General features: G+C 40.6%; 1 protein-coding gene across 1 annotated transcript in view; it reads right to left on the bottom strand.

Annotated features, from left to right (window-relative positions):
- Positions 1 to 22,312, bottom strand: part of FHL1 (four and a half LIM domains 1) — a 65,050-nt gene that overhangs the window by 23,323 nt on the left and 19,415 nt on the right. Inside the window, exon 2 of the mRNA XM_070783811.1 lies at positions 18,458 to 18,531. The gene's annotated coding sequence lies outside the window, so the exon portion shown is untranslated. The remainder of the gene's footprint in view (positions 1 to 18,457; positions 18,532 to 22,312) is intronic.

Raw genomic sequence — 22,312 nt, 5'->3', positions numbered from 1 at the left:
TGTCGTTTACTCCAGGGTGGCCCTGTACATATGAATGACAGAATATAGAGTATTCATATACAAAACAACAGTTTTCAAACAAAATCAAATCAGGTTAATAGTAATTATTCAAAAACTTGAATTATAACAGAAACTAGACACAGTTTTAAACCTCTCTACTACACCATATACAGTAAATCCGTTTTATTATCAGAGCTTATGAAAGTCTCAGATCAAAGAGCAAGTAAGTAGTAGAGGAATCAAAACCTTTGCAACCTAATAAGTCTCTTCCAAGACCAAAGGGCATTATCCTTTCATGGCGCTAAGGACTTCTAATAGGTTTCAAAGAAGTAGTGTGTCTGTCTCAGGGCATTGCTTAAATTTTTAAAACACCCTATAGGTAATTTTTAAAATCCATGTTCTTCTGACACATTTAAGATATATCTAACCACCCAGTTCTTTACCCATATCCCCAATCCTAACTTTTTATTCTTAAACATTAAATTTTTCTTGGAAGCTTCACAGCTTGGAAGCATCGAAGAGATCTGCTTCTACCCAGGCAACAGCAGCTGGAACTGAAGTGGAAACTGAGGGATTAGCCCCTATAGGGAGGGGGCCCAACTCCTTGGAAATGCTTTTAAGGGCTCTTCAGCCAGCTAACTCAGGAGTGCAAGGGAAGACTTCCAGAAGGAAATATACCCAGCCAACCCTGGGGCCAAGGGAGAGTGTGTGGATGGGATTCTTGGGATTGAGAATAAAAAGAACAACAATGCAGCTTTGCAAGGACAGAGGGCATGCTTTCCACATCAAGGGGGCAAAAGCCACACTGAAAACCTCTCATCTCCATCCCAGTCTCAGTGTTCCCAATTGTAACAAGAGTGTTTCTTAATAATTTGCACTTAACACCTTGACACCAGGGTTTGGGACAGGATCTAGCAGAGAGCAAATTTAGTCCTTAGTTAATTGTTTCCCTGTTTTCCAAATGCAACAGATTTTGTTGGACTGACCAACACTGATGTATTTTTTAAAACACTTTTAAAGATGACATCCTGCCTCTCTGTAAGAACTGGAAGTTATTTGGCTCCTGTCTCAACGATGAAAACAAAATTTACAAGCATACCCCCCCTTCTCTATCAGGGGTCAGCAATGTCTGAGTCACAAAAAAGTCCAGATTTAAAAATAAGCCAGTATTCTTTTCCAACTCCACGCCAGAATTCCAGAAAATGTGCGACTTTTAAAATAAGGCTCCTCATTTTTTTGCCCAGTAAAAGTGGGGCATCTATTTGACATCTTCTTTCACGGGACACTATGCCACTTTAGGCATATTTGTATATTGTTCGAAAAGCCAGACTCAAAGTATGTAAAATACATGAACTTACTTGACTGGTGAAATCTACCACATATTCTTGGAAATGCATCCCGAAGTCATTTGGACTGACAGATACAGACAGAGGGATGACTAGATATGTCATCAGACAAGCAGAGTCAAATGCTGATGGGACACTCCAGAGGCTGGGGATACAGGTGTTCTTCACACCATCATTGCAAATTGGAAATCTTCATAATAAAATTTTAGCAGAAAATAAAAATAGATAAGCAAACACTTAAAAACAAATCAACTTCAGTGATAAACAAGGCAGGTACTGGCTTAGACTACAGGCAGAGAATGGGGTCCAACCCAGAACGAAAGGAGCAAAGTGAGTACGGCGTCCTCCAAGTGAAAGAAAGAAGCCAGAGCCACTGTAAGGCTTTTCGAGCATCATCAAAGCAGCCCTGAAAATCTCCTCACGAACTATACTATTGCACCCATACATTTTCAGACTTGTGTTGAACACTTTGAGCTATGGGCCAAGACAGAGAGCTTTCGCAAGGTTCCCTAATCCATTCACACGGCCCCATCTGAGGGATGACACTGGAGCCCGCCTCCAGCCTCTTGACTACCTCTCCCCTTTTATGGTGGTTTCAAGTTGAAAGCAATACTCATCTGTTTCCAGATTCCTAAAGGTACTAGAAAAAAAAAATCTAAATATAACAGATGGATAAGTGCTCACGGTAACTGGAAACCAAAATGTAACTTCAGCTTTTGCAGGCCGATGCCCTAACACATGGCTTTAGTGTAATGGTCTCACTGAAGACCTTTTGTCTTTATTCCCACAACAGAAATATTATCCTGACTTTGATGGATGACAGATAAGTGTTATTCAAAATTTTATTTTAAGCTGACATTAATAACCTTTACTTACTTTAAAGTCATTCAGTAAGTGTTCTCGTGTATGTCAAAATTTTCTATGAAACACAGTTGAGGGTGTCTGTTGCTTTTTTATTGTCTTTAAAATAGTTCGATGCACTTTAAAAATCTAATTTAAATGTTGGTGAAACCTCTGAAACATTTCTATGAGTTATAGGGTTCCATGGAATATAATGTGAAAACCAATAGGTTAGAAGGACCCTCTATTTGTGGTCAGTGTTTATAAAATCTACCATCCTTAGGTAATATAAAGAGCCACGGAACCCTCTCAAGATTTTATATAATGCTACCATGCTGGTAACTTCCTGTTTTGGAATCCCTTTCCTCATCACTTATAGTATTTAACTCAAACCTCCTGCCCCACTATCCTCAACACCAATTCTCCAGTTTTACACCTATAAACAAGACCCTCAATTCTTATTTCCTACACGGGCCTTTCAAGTTTCAACACTACAAATAACGTGACCATGTAATGTGGGAGATAAAGGGCAGCAATATAAAGTGCTTTTCACTTGCTGGTGGTGAAAAATAAACAAAAAGTCCCCCGAGTCTGAAAATGGAGCTTATTTCACATTCAACTTACATCTTTTCCTAGCCACCACCAAAGTAAGTGTCAGAATCTTAGCAAATCTGATAGCAGGTCTAAGAATTTCAAAATTGCAACCACATAATGATATGCACGCTGCAGCATCTGAGGGTGAAGTGTATTATATGGACACCTGCAGGTTGCTCTCAGTGAGCATCTGAGCCTACTTTAGTGAATAACACACTATGGATCAGGAATCCCCTAGCCACGTACACTGATACTACATACAAACTCCTCACCAGAATCCACAGAAAAACTCCACTGGTTCTGGGAAAGAAACACTTGGAATATCTTAGGGAATTATTAATTCATACCCCCGAATCAAGTATGGGCTTTCCAGGTGGCACTAGTGGTAAAGAATCCTCCTGCCAGTGTAGGAGACATAAGAGATGTGGATTGGGAAGATCCCCTGGAGGAGGAAATGGCAACCCACTCCAGTATCCCTGCCTAGAGAATCCCATGGACAGAGAAGGCTGGCAGGCCACAGTCCACAGGGTCGTAAAGAGTTGGACACGATTGAAGCAACTTAGCAGGCATGCACAAAGCAGGTATAAAAATGGTCATAACACACACATATCATGTGGATTAAGAGGTTTCCATAGTCTTGGAAAGACCACAAATTCTCACCAAACTACCTAAGGACCACTGCTTTCCTACTTAGGTGAAGAACTGGTACAGAAACTAAATGTTCACCCATCAGATGGAGATCCTTCAGTGAGACATGCTATACAAAGAAGGAATTATCTGGCTGATAGGACAGCAGAATGAGACTATTATCCTAAACACATTTTAATATACGTCATCCTTTTTAAATTTAAATTGATTTCATCCTTAGACCTATTAAAACCAAAGTAAAACATTAAAAATTAAAGACATGAGGAAATAAGCACAGTTCTCCACAGTAGGCTTTCAACACACAAGGATAACATGATGATAATGATGTGGATGTGGATAGTGATGAGGATAAAAGTGCTTGCTATGCTTCCGCAAGCACTGTTAACAGCTTTCGGCCTTGACGTTTTAACTTCTGTAAAAGCTTTGACCTCAGCTATGCTTACTGTACTGACCATAATAAAATGTATATGACTATGATCTTAATCTCATAAATTTTCTAACTTCACAGTTGTAAGACACTTGAGCAAGGTTTCAACCCCAGAACTTATGAGTATCCAACATTCGTCTCACAAGTATGGATTTCTTTCACCAGTGAACATCTGTTGTTGGCTTCTCAAGTCTCTGTACTATTAATAGAAGAGTTGATGATGGAGAAAACCTTAAAACAACTTCCATATCCATTGAGTTTTATGATGTTAAACAATTGTAATAAAAACATTAAGTATTCACAAGTTCCTATCAGACTTGAACTGAACTTGATGACAGACTTTAACACTAATATTTTATTGAGGAATAAGGATGTAAGGGCACTTAAGTCGCTTATCTTGTCTCAGTCTTTGTACAGTCCTCATGAATCATTTACTAATTCCTTTGCTTGGTTTTAAAGAAAATTAACACATGTGAGTTTGTTCCTAGAGAAGATGAAAGGACTTGCAAATAGATAAATTATCCATGAGTAAACTAACACACTATACACTAGCATTAAATATGGCACTGACTCGATTTGTGATATATTATTAAATTTCCTAAAACTGAAGTATCTTTCTTGTAAGTCTCAAAGTGTCATACAGAAGAGGATAAAAAGTTTTACGAAATGATTTGAACCAACTTCAAGTTCAAGATGGTTTGACTCTACCTACCTCACTGTTCAGAGATCCATGTTTTCATTTCACATCATTTGGGTATGGACAGAGCACTAGATTTGAATTCCAATGTCCAAACCTGACTTCTTCTGTGGGAATCCCAGTCAAATCTAACCTTTCTAGTTTAATACATTTGAACTCTGAAATATGGTTTCAACATTTCTATGCATGGAGACTTGGAATGATGTAATAGATAAAGGAGATACTTTTTTAAAATAAAAAATTATAATATCCAATCAATGTTCCAATTGATTTAATATTCTTAGAAAAGATTCACTTTTAAAAAGTTCTCACTGAAAGTTAATTCACATTAACAATACTTTATTTTAATTGAAAAAAAGTATTTCCTGGGGCCAATGGTAATGTTGCACATGTTTACGTGTGTATGTGTATGTTTATCTAAAAGACTTCACTTTCTCTACAAGTGCTCCATGAACTCTGATTGAACATGGCAGAAGAATCGAAGACTCTGGAGATACCACTTTTCCAGAGTCCAATTCGGACACTTTCTCTAAGTGAGGCAGTTTCTCTCTTATGGTAAAAATGAATTCTCTCTATATCAGAGGCTGGGAAAGTCAAGAGATGTACAAGAGGTCAAAATTAAGTCCATTAAATCCCAGCCCTGGATTTAGTCACCATGGAGACAGGGGAGATAAATAAACCAGCAACCTTAACAAATGTGCTGCACCTTTGCCAGACATCTCTCTGACTTTACCGTTATTTTTACTTAAGTATCTTTCAGTCCAAACATAACTGACGATGAAGACTATGAAACCAAACAGAACGAGGCCCAAAAGAAATAGGAATGCTCATGCCGGCAAAGGGCAGGCAAAGAGTCAACAGCAGCCCCCCTCAGCAGTGTGCTCTCTGTTCCCCTTGAAAAACGATTGCAACACGAAGCTCCAGAGGCAATGACATATGGGGAAAATATGTGGCCCTACAGCCAGAGGAAACCATGTCAAAAAAGAAAAACAGACATGAAGTAACTGACCTAATTAAAGGAGAAAAGTATACTGAGAGCAGGGAGACGGGAACACAGCTGGAGGGGAGGGGGCGCTGTGAGAAGCTCAGGACACTGAGGTGGGGTTTAGCTGCTTCTTTGATGGAAACCAGGAGCTGAAACGGGTGCTGCCCTTCATCATGGCTCCCCTGCAGTGAACACAGAATCCAGACACGTGAAGGTCCACCCCCGGGCCTGCTGCACACCAATGGGAAGCTCTGAGACAGACAGTTACACCTTGTCACGTGGGACACCAAGATGCCTTGCCACAGACCACAGGAAGAAAAGGGGGAGGCCTGGGATGGTGGAATGAAGCAAGCAAGAAGGAACCAGACTATCAGAGCTTGGCACTCAGGTGCTGGGCAGGAGTCTTCACTGTGTTTCACAATTATGTACTAAACACCTACTGTGTGATCAATGGACACATCACTGCTTGTGATATGGCGTTGACTTAAGAGGTAAAAGCTGAAGACTCTCAACGTCTAACGTGTCCCAACAGGATAACAACACAAATAAAACTCAGAGTGCTACTTACATTTGTCCAGGTGCCTTCTAGTTCTTCTCCATATGTACATGTCACTTGACAAGGTTATAACTACAGCAGATATACCATTTTGCATTCTACATTTTTAATCAGGTTGTATTATACAAATTCTTTCATACTGCTTTGCAAGTGTCAAAATTTTAATTTTGAACAGATACATGGAATTCCACTACTTAGAAGTATCATAATTATTTATCTAAAACTATTTGTTGAATAAATGAACCATTTCTCTAATGCTGGATGTTTAAATTCTAATTTTTGTCCTTATAAACAACACTGTGATGAATATCCATAACATACAGCTTTTTTCTTTTCTTAGAACAGCTTGTTTCTTAGGACACATTTCCCCCAGATAGGATTACTGGATCAAGGGGTACCAATCTTTATGACTTTTGCCATATATTGCCAAATAATGTTCCAAAAAAGCTTTTTACCAACTTACAATGTTACCAGCAATGAGTAAGTGTTTACTGGTTCCAAGGTAACCATAGTAGCATCAGGTTTTCTTTTTGTTTTTGTTGACTTAACAGATGAGAAATGTACCTCGTTGCTATTTGAATATGCTCATCTTTGCACATCTGTGATGCTGAACATTTTTCCATGTGTTCATTTACTTTGTGATAGAACGTGAATGTCTTTTACCCATCTCCCTACTGGAGAATTCATTTAGCCAACAGAGATGGAGACTCTCTGATATGTCAGGCCTTACAATCTATATGAACTCCGTGCACAATATGGAAACCAATTATCCTGTCATATTTACTACCAACTCTTCCTGGCCTGTTTCCCTTTTCAATATTTTGCCCCAGCTCTACTGAAGCACAATGACAAAAACTGTACATATTTAAGGTATACAATACAACGTGATGGCTTGACATGCATACCCTGTGAAAAGACTATTGCTATCAAGTCAGCACCTCAGTTACCACTCTGTCTCTGTGTGGTGAGAATGCTTAAGATCTAGTCTGTCAGTCCATTTTTATCTATTTGATTCCATTGACCTCTTCCTTTCTGAGATCTATCAATTGTTTTTTGTGGCCATGTGGCACAGTTTGCAGGATCTTAATTCCCCAACCAGGGATTGAACTTGGGGCCAGAGCAGTGTAGCATGGAGTCCCAACCACTGGACCACCAGGGCAGTCCCCAGAGTTTGATCACCGTATAGTTTACAAGGTTATCATATTTCCAGGGATTTGATAATTACACTATTTTCTGTGGTCTTCTTTAGAAGTTTCTATAAGAGTCTCATAAATATATCCTGTAATTATAAAATTCAAAGCTTCAATTTCTACTTCATGATTTGTGACCTTTAACATATCTCGCTCTTTCAACAGAAGCACTTAGTTTAAAAAACAAGATATAAAATAAAAGATGGGGCTTCCTCATGGTCCAATGGCTAGGAATTCACTTGCCCAGTGCAGGGGGCCTGGGTTCGATCCCCAGTCACAGAGTGAGATCCACAACTAAAAGTTCACATGCCAAAACAAAGATGTGGTACTGATGCTCCTGCTCTGAATCAGGTCCCATCAGAAGTTACCCCTCCTATCAGATGTTTACCCTCAACCCTTTTAAGGTATTCCCTTCAAATGAGCATCACCTAGTATGCACTTGAAAATTCACACACTGCTATTTTGAGAGGAAGGATGGCTCTAACTTTGTAGTCGCAATAGCGCAATAGACCTGGGGTTGAAAAGTCACATGTGTGTAAAAGCCAAGCAGGTCTTACAAAATAGTAAGACATTCAGATAATGGCACCCGACCCTTGTCCTTAGTGTCAAGGAGATAACAGAGTGGTGGACACTGTGGCAAGTTTCAGAGCTCATGTTCTATCTAAAGATACAGCAGCTATTTGGCTCCAGCCTAGCATTGCTCAACAGGAATGCAGGCTCGATGCTGCCAGATCTTCTGATATTTCAAGAGAAGATGAAAATCTGGATTTTTTTAAAAAATGTGAAATCTCTCAATTTCTAAATGATTGGCAATTCACTTAAAATTTTAAAAGAACACCTCTGTGTGCCAGATCCAGCCCACCAGCTTGAGACCTTGGCTCTAGACAGAAGATTTCCAAAGTCTTTAAGCCTGTGTGACCCATCTGGGCTGCTTTTCCTGCTTACTACTAGTGCACCAAGAAGAGAGGTCACATGAATAGACATGGTACGAATCAAATCACCATGACTACTACTCTTACAAATTTTGTTTTGTGAATATTAAAAACTGCCAAATCGATAATGAAAGTGACCATATGTCAATCATATAAATATTTCCTAGAAGTCAAATTAATGCTTCCTTAATTGACAAAATAATCTCTACTACAAAAACTAACACAGAGAATACCCAGCTCAAGTATGCATTAAGAATTACATTGTATTCAAGTTTTTGTTCCAAGTAATTCCATACCTATTGGGCAGCCAAAGAGAACAAATTCAAGTTCTTCAATTATAAAGCTTACCTGTGAAAAATGCTGTGCTAAACATAAAACAGGATACATTATCATTAAAGAAACATAAAATATATCCTCATGTGGAAACTGCAAAGTCCATTTTCCTTAACTGTCCAGTTTTTCCAAATAACTTTTAAAAACAAGAATGTGAAATACAGTTACATTTGTTTTCATTTTGGGGGCATTTGGGTCCCAGACACAGCTGCACATGCTCATATGGAGGTGACATAATTCACCAGCTCAAGGAGCAAACTGGAGATGGCGACTTTGGTTTGCACCCCTGAACCCATACTGGTCTACTCAATGCTGGGCAATTTATTTTAAAAAGGAAAATCAAGCTTTAGCTTCCTCATTTGCAGAAGGGAAAATAATCCAGGGATGTCCTACCCTTGAAGACTATTAAACCAAAATGTGTCATTCTTTTTGTTTTGCTCACTCTTATATTCCTGATCCAGTCCACAGAAGGGCTGAATGAATGAATAAAAGAAAGGAAAACACATCAACACATCATAAGACACCACAACATCGTGACCGTTGAGCTATTACTTTAAAATCAATGCCACAGATTTCTGTCACAGTGAAGCAGAACTTAATGCATTCTATTTCATTAACTCACTTGAGAAGTTCACTGCTCTCAAAGAAAACCCAAAGATGTTACGTTTTAGTCAAAGATGTCATCCAGGGAATTGTTAATATCAGAAAACCACTTCAAATATGCCTTCACAGGACTTAAACTAAAATGTTCCATTTTAAGAATACAGTCTTGTACACATAGTTTCTACTGAAGTTTTCTTACTGACAAAGTTTGTCAGGGCTGCAAACTACAGTGGAAGTGGTAAGGGCAAAAAATGTATCTGATAGGCCAAGTTTCACCTGGCCAGCATTTCCAACTCAGTTGATGGGAGGATGTTTTTAGCTTTTCTGTGTATGTCCGTAAACAATCCAGTGTCTGTTTCTGTGGAAAAATAAAAGCAAGACCTGTGAAAGGGCACAGAGCAAAAACCTTGGCTCCTTAAACAGAGCTTTTCAACTGCCCTAGGGCTCCTTGGAGGAGAAGAGTTGCAGCCTCCTACATGAGCCAAGGCAGTTCTGGTTTGGTGTTCTCTACTGTGGATGTGACTGGTGATAGAAGCAAGGTCTGATGCTGTAAAGAGCAATATTGCATAGGAACCTGGAATGTCAGGTCCATGAATCAAGGCAAATTGGAAGTGGTCAAACAGGAGATGGCAAGAGTGAATGTCGACATTCTAGGAATCAGCGAACTAAAATGGACTGGAATGGGTGAATTTAACTCAGATGACCATTGTATCTATTACTGCGGGCAGGAATTCTTAGAAGAAATGGAGTAGCCATCATGGTCAACAAAAGAGTCTGAAATGCAGTACTTGGATGCAGTCTCAAAAACGACAGAATGATCTCTGTTCGTTTCCAAGGCAAACCATTCAATATCACGGTAATCCAAGTCTATGCCCCAACCAGTAACGCTGAAGAAGCTGAAGTTGAATGGTTCTATGAAGACCTACAAGACCTTCTAGAACTAATACCCAAAAAAGATGTCCTTTTCATTATAGGGGACTGGAATGCAAAAGTAGGAAGTCAAGAAACACCTGGGGTAACAGGCAAATTTGGCCTTGGAATATGGAATGAAGCAGGGCAAAGACGAATAGAGTTTTGCCAAGAGAACGCACTGGTCATAGCAAACACCCTCTTCCAACAACACAAGCGAAGACTCTACACATGGACATCACCAGATGGTCAACACCAAAAACAGATTGATTATATTCCTTGCAGTCAAAGATGGAGAAGATCTATACAAGTCAGCAAAAATAAGACTGGGAGCTGACTGTGGCTCAGATCATGAGCTCCTTATTGCCAAATTCAGATTTAAACTGAAGAAAGTGGGGAAAACCATTAGACCATTCAGGTATGACCTAAATCAAATCCCTTATGATTATACAGTGGAAGTGAGAAATAGATTTAAGGGACTAGATCTGATAGAGTACTGGATGAACTATGGACGGAGATTCGTGACATTGTACAGGAGACAGGGATCAAGACCATCCCCATGGAAAAGAAATGCAAAAAAGCAAAATGGCTGTCTGTGGAGGCCTTACAAATAGCTGTGAAAAGAAGAGAAGTGAAAAGCAAAGGAGAAAAGGAGATACAAGCATCTGAATGCAGAGTTCCAAACAACAGCAAGAAGAGACAAGAAAGCCTTCCTCAGCAATCAATGCAAAGAAATAGCAGAAAACAACAGAATGGGAAAGACTAGAGATGTCTTCAAGAAAATTAGAGATACCAATGGAACATTTCATGCAAAGATGGGCTTGATAAAGACAGAAATGGTATGGACCTAACAGAAGCAGAAGATATTAAGAAGAGGTGGCCAGAATACACAGAAGAACTGTACAAAAAAGACCTTGACGACCCAGATATTCACGATGGTGTGATCACTCATCTAGACCCAGACATCCTGGAATGTGAAGTCAAGTGGGCCTTAGTAAGCATCACTATGAACAAAGCTAGTGGAGGTGATGGAATTCCAGTTGAGCTATTTCAAATCCTGAAAGATGATGCTGTGAAAGCACTGCACTCAATATGCCAGCAAAGTTGGAAAACTCAGCAGTGGCCACAGGACTGGAAAAGGTCAGTTTTCATTCCAATCCCAAAGAAAGGCAATGCCAAAGAATGCTCAAACTACCACACAATTGCACTCATCTCACACGCTAGGAAAGTAATGCTCAAAATTCTCCATGCCAGGCTTCAGCAATATGTGAATCGTGAACTTCCAGATGTTCAAGCTGGTTTTAGAAAAGGCAGAGGAACCAGAGATCAAATTGCCAACATCCGCTGGATCATCGAAAAAGCAAGAGAGTTCCAGAAAAACATCTATTTCTGCTTTATTGACTATGCCAAAGCCTTTGACTCTGTGGATCACAATAAACTGTGGAAAATTCTGAAAGAGATGGGAATACCAGACCACCTGACCTGCCTCTTGAGAAACCTATATGTAGGTCAGGAAGCAACAGTTAGAACTGGACATGGAACAACAGACTGGTTCCAAATAGGAAAAGGAGTACGTCAAGGCTGTATATTGTCACCCTGCTTATTTAACTTCTATGCAGAGTACATCATGAGATACGCTGGGCTGGAAGAAGCACAAGCTGGAATCAAGATTGCCAGGAGAAATATCAATAACCTCAGATATGCAGATGACACCTCAGTTACGGCAGACAGTGAAGAGGAACTAAAAAGCCTCTTGATGAAAGTGAAAGAGGAGAGTGAAAAAGTTGGCTTAGAGTTCAACATTCAGAAAAGGAAGATCACGGCATCTGGTCCCATCACTTCATGGGAAATAGATGGGGAAACAGTGGAAACAGTGTCAGACTTTTTTTGGGGGCTCCAAAATCACTGCAGATGGTGATTGCAGCCATGAAATTAAAAGACGCTTACTCATTGGAAGGAAAGTTATGACCAACCTAGACAGCATATTAAAAAGCAGAGACATTACTTTGCCAACAAAGGTCCACCTAGTCAAGGCTATGGTTTTTCCAGTGGTCATGTATGGATGTGAGAGTTGGACTATGAAGAAGGCTAAGCCCCAAAGAATTGATGCTTTTGAACTGTGGTGTTGGAGAAGACTCTTGAGAGTCCCTTGGACTGCAAGGAGATCCAACCAGTCCATTCTAAAGGAGATCAGTCCTGGGTGTTCTCTGGAAGGACTGATGCTAAAGCTGAAACTCCAATACTTTGTCCACCTCACGCGAAGAGTTGACTCATTGGAAAAGACTGATGCTGGGAGGGACTGGGGGCAGGAGGAGAAGGGGACGACAGAGGATGAGATGGCTGGATGGCAACACCGACTCAACAGACATGAGTTTGGGTGAACTCTGGGAGTTGGTGATGGACAGGGAGGCCTGGCGTGCTGTGATTCATGGGGTCACAAAGAGTCGGACACGACCGAACTGACTGTGGTAAGACCTAAAGCTTTATTTGAGGACAGGATTTTATCATTTAAAAAAAAGTTTGAAAACAACCCTTCTGGATAAAGGCTGGGGCTGATAGTAACGCCAGGACTTTAACCTTAAAATGGAAGAGTTGATCATAGCTGGCAGCTGAGAGAAACAGGGAAGGATCTCTGACTACCACTATAACTGATGAAATTGATCAAATTCAGATTAAACATTTCTAAAAAGCTGTCCTACTTGTTCACTCTTTAGGGTTTAATATCTTTAAGCTAAGCTAAGCTAAGTTGCTTCAGTCGTGTCCGACTCTGTGCGACCCCATAGACGGCAGCCCACCAGGCTCCCCCGTCCCTGGGATTCTCCAAGCAAGAACACTGGAGTGGGTTGCCATTGCCTTCTCCAATACATGAAAGTGAAAAGTGAAAGTGAAGTCACTCAGTCGTGTCCGACTCAGCGACCCCATGGATTACAGCCTACCAGGCTCCTCCATCCATGGGATTTTCCAGGCAAGAGTACTGGAATGGGGTGCCAGGCTTCATATTTTCTATCTAGGGTTTAATATATTTAAAAATCTCTGACAAATATTAAAAGCAGCAAGGGAAAAACAACAAATAACACACAAGGGGATTCCCATAAGGATAACAGCTGATCTTTCTACAGAAACTCTTCAGGCCAAGAGGGAATGGCAGGACATACTTAAAGTGATAAAAGAAAATAACCTAGAGCCCAGATTACTGTACCAAGCAACGATCTCCTTCAAATATGAAGGAGAAATCAAAAGCTTTTACAGACAAGCAAAAGCTGAGAGAATTCAGCACCACCAAACCAGCTCTCCAACAAATGCTAAAGGATCTTCTCTAGACAGAAAACACAGAAAGGGGGTATCAACTCAAACCCAAAACAACAAAGTAAATGGCAACGGGACTATACTTATCAATAATTACCTTAAATGTAAATGGGTTGAATGCCCCAACCAAAAGACAAAGACTGGCTGAATGGATACAAAAACAAGACCCCTATATATATTGTCTACAAGAGACCCACCTCAAAACAAGGGACACATACAGATTGAAAGTGAAGGGCTGGAAAAAGATATTCCACACAAATAGAGACCAAAAGAAAGCAGGAGTAGCAATACTCATATCAGATAAAATAGACTTTAAAACAAAGGCTGTGAAAAGAGACAAAGATGGATACTGCATAATGATCAAAGGATCAATCCAAGAAGAAGATATAACAATTACAAATATATATGCACCCAACATAGGAGCACCACAATATGTAAGACAAATGTATGAAAGGGGAAATTAACAGTAACACAATAGTAGTGGGAGACTTTAATACCCCACTCACACCTATGGATAGATCAACTAAACAGAAAATTAACAAGGAAACACAAACTTTCATTAAATGATACAACAGACCAGCTAGACCTAATTGATATCTAGGGACATTTCACCCCAAAACAATGAATTTCACCTTTTTCTCAAGTGAATACAGAACCGTCTCCAGGACAGATCACATCCTGGGCCATAAATCTAGCCTTGGTAAATTCAAAAAAATTGAAATCATTCCAAGCATCTTTTCTGACCACAATGCAGTAAGATTAGATCTCAATTACAGGAGAAAAACTATTAAAAATTCCAACATATGGACGCTGAACAACACGCTGCTGAATAACCAACAAATCACAGAGGAAATAAAAAAAGAAATCAAAATATGCATAGAAATGAATGAAAATGAAAACACAACAACCCAAAACCTGTGGGACACTGTAAAAGCAGTGCTAAGGGGAAGGCTCATAGCAATACAGGCATACCTCAAGAAACAAGAAAAAAGACAAATAATCTAACTCTACACCTAAAGCAACTAGAAAAGGAAGAAATGAAGAACCCCAGGGTTAGTAGAAGGAAATAAATCTTAAAAATCAGGGCAGAAATAAATGCAAAAGAAACAAAAGAGACCACAGCAAAAATGAACAAAGCCAAAAGCTGGATCTTTGAGAGGATAAACAAAATTGACAAACCATTAGCCAGACTCATCAAGAAACAAAGGAGAAAAACCAAATCAATAAAATTATAAGTGAAAATGGAGAGATCACAACAGACAACACAGAAATACAAAGGATCATAAGAGACTACTATCAGCAATTATATGCCAATAAAATGGACAACTTGGAAGAAATGGATAAATTCTTAGAAAAGTACAACTTCCCAAAACTGAACCAGGAAGAAATAGAAAATCTGAACAGACCCATCACAAGCACTGAAATTGAAACTGTAATCAGAAATCTTCCAGCAAACAAAAGCCCCGGTCCAGACGGCTTCACAGCTGAATTCTACCAAAAATTTAGAGAAGAGCTAACAGCTATTCTACTCAAACTCTTCCAGAAAATTGCAGAGGAAGGTAAACTTCCAAACTTATTCTATGAGGCCACCATCACCCTAATATCAAAACCTGACAAAGATCCCACAAAAAAAAAACACTACAGGCCTATATCACTGATGAACATAGATGCAAAAATCCTTAACAAAATTCTAGCAATCAGAATCCAACAACACATTAAAAAGATCATACACCATGACCAAGTGGGCTTTACCCCAGGGATGTAAGGATTCTTCAATATCCACAAATCAATCAATGTAATACACCACATTAACAAATCGAAAAATAAAAGCCATATGATTATTTCAATAGATGCAGAGAAAACCTTTGACAAAATTCAATGTCCATTTATGATAAAAACTCTCCAGAAAGCAGGAATAGAAGGAACATACCTCAACACAATAAAAGTTATATAGGACAAACCCACAGCAAACACTATCCTCAATGGTGAAAAATTGAAAGCATTTCCCCTAAAGTCAGGAACAAGACAAGGGTGCCCACTCTCACCACTAATATTCAACATAGTTTTGGAAGTTTTGGCCATAGCAATCAGAGCAGAAAAAGAAATAAAAGGAATCCAGACTGGAAAAGAAGAAGTAAAACTCTCACTGTTTGCAGATGACATGATCCTCTACATAGAAAAGCCTAATGACTCCATGAGAAAATTACTAGAGCTAATCAATGAATATAGTAAAGCTGCAGGATATAAAATCAACACACAGAAATCCCTTGCATTCCTATACACTAACAATGAGAAATCAGAAAGAGAAATTAAGAAAACAATTCCATTCACCACTGCAACGAAAAGAATAAAATACTTAGGAATATCAATGAAGTCAACCACTTCAGTCAGTTTTTACAAGTCAACCACTTGTAAAAGAATGAAACTAGAACACTTTCTAACATTATACACAAAAATAAACTCTAAATGGATTAAAGATCTAAACATAATACCAGAAACTATAAAACTCCTGGAGGAGAACATAGGCAAAACACTCTCCGACATAAGTCACAGCAGGATCCTCTATGACCCACCTCCCAGAATATTGGAAATAAAAGCAAAAATAAACAAATGGAACCTAATTAAAATTAAAAGCTTCTGCACAACAAAGGAAACTTTAAGCAAGGTGAAAAGACAGCCTTCAGAATGGGAGAAAATAATAGCAAATGAAGCAATGGACAAAGAATTAATCTCAAAAATATACAAGCAACTCCTGCAGCTCAATTCCAGAAAAATAAACGACCCAATCAAAAAATGGGCCAAAGAACTAAGCAGACATTTCTCCAAAGAAGACATACAGATGGCTAACAAACACATGAAAAGATGCTCAACATCACTCATTATCAGAGAAATGCAAATCAAAACCACAATGAGGTACCATTCCACACCAGTCAGAATGGCTGCTATCCAAAAGTCTACAAGCAATAAATGCTGGAGAGGGTGTGGAGAAAAGGGAACCCTCTTACACTGTTGGTGGGAATGCAAACTAGTACAGCCACTATGGAGAACAGTGTGGAGATTCCTTAAAAAAACTGGAAATAGAACTGCCTCATGATCCAGCAATCCCACTGCTGGGCATACACACCGAGGAAACCAGAATTGAAAGAGACACGTGTACCCCAATGTTCATCGCAGCACTGTTTATAATAGCCAGGACATGGAAGCAACCTAGATGTCCATCAGCAGAAGAATGGATAAGAAAGCTGAGGTACATATACACAATGGAGTATTACTCAGCTGTTAAAAAGAATGCATTTGAATCAGTTCTAATGAGGTGGATGAAACTGGAGCCTATTATACAGAGTGAAGTAAGTCAGAAAGAAAAACACCAATACAGTATACTAACACATATATATGGAATTTAGAAAGATGGTAATGATAACCCTATATGCGAGACAGCAAAAGAGATACAGATGTATAGAACAGTCTTTTGGACTCTTTGCGGGAGAGGGCAAGGGTGGGATGATTTAGGAGAATGGCATCGAAACCTGTAAATTATCACATGTGAAATGAATCGCCAGTCCAGGTTCGATGCACGATACAGGATGCTCGGGGCTGGCGCACTGGGATGACCCAGAGGGATGGTATGGGGAGGGAGGTGGGAGGGGGGTTCAGGATGGGAACATGTGTACACCCGTGGCAGATTCCTGTTGATGTGTGGCAAAACCAGTACAATATTGTAAAGTAATTAGCCTCCAATTAAAATAAATACAGTATACTAACACATTTATATGGAATTTAGAAAGATGGTAACAATAACCCGGTGTACGAGACAGCAAAAGAGACACCGATGTATAGATCAGTCTTATGGACTCTGTGGGAGAGGGAGAGGGTGGGGAGATTTGGGAGAATAGCATTGAAACATGTATAATATCATGTATGAAACGAGTCGCCAGTCCAGGTTCGATGCACGGTACTGGATGCTTGGGGCTGGTGCACTGGGACGACCCAGAGGGAGGCAGGGGGAGGGAGGAGGGAGGAGGGTTCAGGATGGGGAATGCGGGTATATCTGTGGCGGATTCATTTCGATATTTGGCAAAACTAATACAATATTGTAAAGTTTAAAAATAAAATAAAATTAAAAAAAAAAATCTCTGGAGAACTCTGTATCAAATAGATGTAACAAAGGCTACTACCCTAACTGAAATGACAGGCCCTATACTGCATGTGGGACAGAGCATGGAACTGGGCGGGGTGGAGGGGAAGGCAGAAATGCAGCAACCTTTTGAATGGATGAAACTAGAAATCCTGAGTGGTCTGGTGCCAGCAAATGTTACTACCACTCTTATAAACACAAGGAGACTGGGGTCCAAAGAGCAGCAAGACTGTGGCTCCGTACACTGTGCCTAGATGAACTGTCTTACAGAGTTCCTTGTTCCAGTTTTTGCAAAGGTGAACATCCCCTATCTCTCAAAAAAGACAGAAAAGAGTAACCTGGCATCATCACAGAGTCTCCAGAAGCTGCCAAAGCTACTAGGACTAGGCGGATGGAGGATGCCTCTCCAGGGTATGTGAAATGGAAGGACTGGCCTTGCCCGGCTGCTCACACCCACGCGGCTGCGCTCAGAACTTCAGTTCCTCAGAAGATGATCTGCCAACCACATTAAGGTGACCCCACGGAAATGCTCCAAATTGGTAGACTGTGAGCGGCTGCCCCACACCTTGGCTCAGCTCACCCCAGGCCTGAAGAGTCCTGACAGCTGACTGGGCGGCCCAGGAGCTGCTCCACGCAGCTTTCCTGTTCCCTACCATCCACAGGGTGCCAGAGGCAGATCTGTAGCCTCAGGCCGACCTTCTAACTATTCTGCTGTGCTTGGCACATTCACTTCTCATGCCCCCAAATTAAAAGCAAATGAGATGTTTTCACCCTTGAAAAGGCAATCCCCAGAGACCTCGTATCTAGGGTAAGCAGTGACATTGGTCAGCTCAATTAAAACAAACGCGCTTAAAATCTACCACACAGATAAAGATTTCTGGACAGTGTTGATGCGAACGCCACACACCAGAAGGTGGAGACTGGTGTAATAATGTGTGGCAATTGGGAAAACTTACCTCACAGTGGATATGTGCAGAACGGGATGTATTCGGTGAGGGCGGGACACCGCTAACAACCACCTCTGATGTGCCTAAGTTAGGAAAAAATGAGAAGCAAGAGGTCAAGTTACCTTTTCAGGAGAAAAGCTAGAAGTTTCTTAAAAAAAAAAAAAAAAAAACCCTCACGATCCAAAAGTCAACTTCCTTTGAAATGGCTCACGATAACACCTTCTTCTCTGTATTTACAACTCTTGAAGTTAAGGAAAACTGCCAAGATGTTCTGCATATTTCCCCAAATGTCTGTTTATCATATAACATTTGCACCGGCAATGGATCTGGCCCCCTCATTATCAAGCTGTATTAGCTCAAACACTCAGCATTGTTAGCAGAGTGAGCTCATGGCCTATTTCAGTTTTAAATTAACATTTGGCAATCACCCGGGTAATCAAAACAAATGACTCAGTCATTTAGAATAGATTTATTAGTTGAGTCTCCCCCCGCTCTTTTAACATCTCTAGTGTATTTTGCCACAGGAGAGCTCAGAGCCAGACAGAATGTAGAGCACAAGTCACCAGAGGAATATTTAGAGGTGTTGCCATGGAGATGAGGTGCTTAGTGACTGCTGAAGTTATCTCCAATCAACAACAGGATTAGGCAGCAGGCTGGTGGGCAGGCTCATCCCCGCATGGATGGTTCTGCCTGACTAGGAAACAGGTGTGCCCTGTGCTTTTCCCACTGACACACAAAATGGTACACTCTGACACGCTGCCCTCTCCACACCCTCCAGGCCTCCCCACAGGCAGCGCTGACATCACCACCTTACCCGCCCCCCATTATTCAGAAAGGACTGGCTGGGGCTAAGGAGAAAGGAAGTGTGATCACTGTATCTTCCCCAACATGTGAAATCCTGAAACCCACACCAAAGGCTCTTTTATATCAACTGTGAAATGTACATGAGTGAAAGAATTTGAAGGAAAAGACAGCTCCCTGAGAGAAGGCCCTCCTCCCCCCACAACCCAGGCCCACCTGTTCTGTTCACTCCTCCATTCCCACACCTAGAACAGTACCTGGCACACAGGAGGCACTCATGAAGCATCCATTGAATGAAATAAGGCAAACAAAAACCAAAGATTATAACCAGGCTCAAAACTCCCCACGCTCCACAACCAACTTGTTTCAAGCCGATCATCAAACAAGCAGTGGTTAGAGATTTTCTTTTTAATGTTAATGAATGCGAAAATAAATCCAGTTAGTTCAACAGGCTAATGGGTTCATCAATTTAGAGACCTTAATGACAACTGTTGAAGACAACTCTTCAAATTCAGTATGGACAAGTCTGCTGATGATAGGGACAGGGGTCTTGTCTGCCAGATCTAAAGCCCCAGATCTAAAGACAAATTTGTTAACTTTCAAAAGTGAATGCTTAAATTGACTGACTCCAAAGAAATGCCTTCTAGTCCCCTTCCCACCTACACTTAAGGAGAGACAATATTTTCTTGTTCTATCATATGAACAATGTCTCATTGGTTCCATGTTCTACCTCATTTGTCTTACAGGACTTTAAGTTTCTTGGTGACAGGGACAGAAAGCCCCGATTTCTTGGGGACAGGGACAAGAATCCCTGATTTCTTTTCTACCTCCCAGGACTTAGCATGGTATGTATGTACAAAAGCCTTGGCTCAGCCTCATCTACCACCACCCGCACCCCAATCATACGGAACTCACTGTTTCTAAAAGGTGCCACACCCTTTCATGCAGCTGTGGGAAGAATGCAGCATGGCACAGCTGTTCACAGCAAGGGCGCCGGAGTCAGACTGGCTGGGTTCATGTGCTGGCCCCGCCTTATATCAGCTGTACAACCTCTGGGAACCTCATAATGGTAAGTGACATCACAGAGGGACTGGACGCTGGCAAGATGGCAGGGCATGTAAAGCCCCTAACCAGGGCCTCACTCATATAAGGTACTCAGTGAACATCACATATATATTTATCACGATGATTACAGCAGGCAGAGAATGAAATGTTATCAAACTTGGATAATAATTTCATATTCTGCCACAGACAGTTGGCCCCAAGCATACCCCTACGTAGATCCAACCCAACCTAAACTTTGAATCTGAATCCATCACAGTCTAGCCTCATGATAAGTGACCTCACAGAGGGACTGGACGCTGGCAAGATGGCAGGGCATGTAAAGCACTTAACCAGGGCCTCACTCATACAAGGTACTCAGTGAACATCACATATATATTTATCACGATGATTACAGCAGGCAGAGAATGAAATGTTATCAAACTTGGATAATAATTTCATATTCTGCCACAGACAGTTGGCCCCAAGCATACCCCTACACAGACCCAACCCAACCTAAACTTTGAATCTGAATCCATCACAGTCTAGCCTTATGATACTAGTCCATTTTACTCACTTTGTCGGAACCAGTTTTTCCTAGAGATAGATTCGATATGCAGTGGGCTCTATTTGAAGGAATCCCATTCTCTAAACAACCAGAATAGCTTCCTCCCTAAGATCCCAACACTGCCAGTACCTTCCCTGCTTTCTCTCTGTCTACTCCCTACCTCTACAAGCTCAGGCTCTAAGGAGCCTTGTGGGGCCAGAGAACTTGTTTTCCAGTAACCACACCAAGTCACCGGCTCTCTTGAGTCCTTGAGTGTTATGTTCCCTGACACCCTCCAGAGGGCAGTAGAGAGAAAGGCCCAAAGGCTGAGCACACAGAACTCTCTGCACCGGGGTCCAACTTGGTCCCCTGCCAGAGGAGTCTTGGGTTGCAGAGTTCATGGTTTCACCTTCAAGAACTGCCCCACAAAGAAAGACAAAAACATACAGCAAGATTTTAACAGCATCTGTATCTCCATTTCACTTTATTGTCAGGGCTAGTGCCCTCAACATTTAGTTGGGGTTGGGGGGATAAAGGCACTCATGGCGATAGTGTTGTGTACACTTTTCAATCTGCAGTGTGCAACTGTGGCCCTGACCAGACATAACACAAATTGTGTTGATGATATTGCGCAAGCCAAAGAGTAAAAACAGGACAGCAGCCAAACATACTGGGTAAAATGTGATGACAGCAAAGTAATCCAAAATAAAACCCAAACACTTTAGGGTCAGTCATGCTTTCAAATAAATCACGTTAATCTTATCCCACCCTGACAGAATTAATAAGTGAAGTTAGACAAACTATTTATGTTATTCCAGAAGCCAGAAGCTACATTATAGTGACATTCAACATACACAATCATTCTCCTTCAGGTTTAACAAGGGTATTTTGGTCACAGATACTGATGATCCTATCACTATGGACAGCCAAGCCTAAATGATCCCCAAATCACCAATCAACTCAGTGAATTATATGGAAACATAACATCCAGAAACAGCAGCTGTCTGAATGAACCTAAAGACCAGTTGAATCAGTCAAAATGGATGAGCTCCATAGAATCATTGTCTCCTCAATTGTCATGGTAACCATTCCTTAATCATATCCTTCCAAATATTCTCTCCTACCTTAGAAACCAAAGAGCAGTGAACCCCAAATACCTTCTTAATTAGGTATGCTTGTGATGGTACCAGGCAGCAGCTTAGACTTATTTATCCTGCTTTGATTCAAATGCTTACACTGCTATGGTTGTCAAGACATCAGCATATGCACGTCTAAAACACATTTGAAATGTTACCATTATATGCAATAAGAAATACAAATGAGATGGCCACTGGCTTCTTTCCTTCAGCAGAAGAACTGATAAAGCGGCTCTTACCCAGTAAAATTATGTGTTGCTATAAACAAACAGTTAAGACAAAAGATGCCTCATTTTAATAATTTCAACATAATCAAGATCTATAACATCATAATCAAAT

Source organism: Bos indicus, chromosome X (assembly GCF_029378745.1).
Source record: "Bos indicus isolate NIAB-ARS_2022 breed Sahiwal x Tharparkar chromosome X, NIAB-ARS_B.indTharparkar_mat_pri_1.0, whole genome shotgun sequence".
NCBI classification, from domain to species: domain Eukaryota; kingdom Metazoa; phylum Chordata; class Mammalia; order Artiodactyla; family Bovidae; genus Bos; species Bos indicus.
The sequence above is the reverse complement of the archived record's forward strand: the minus strand, read 5'-3'. Positions and strand labels throughout refer to the sequence as shown.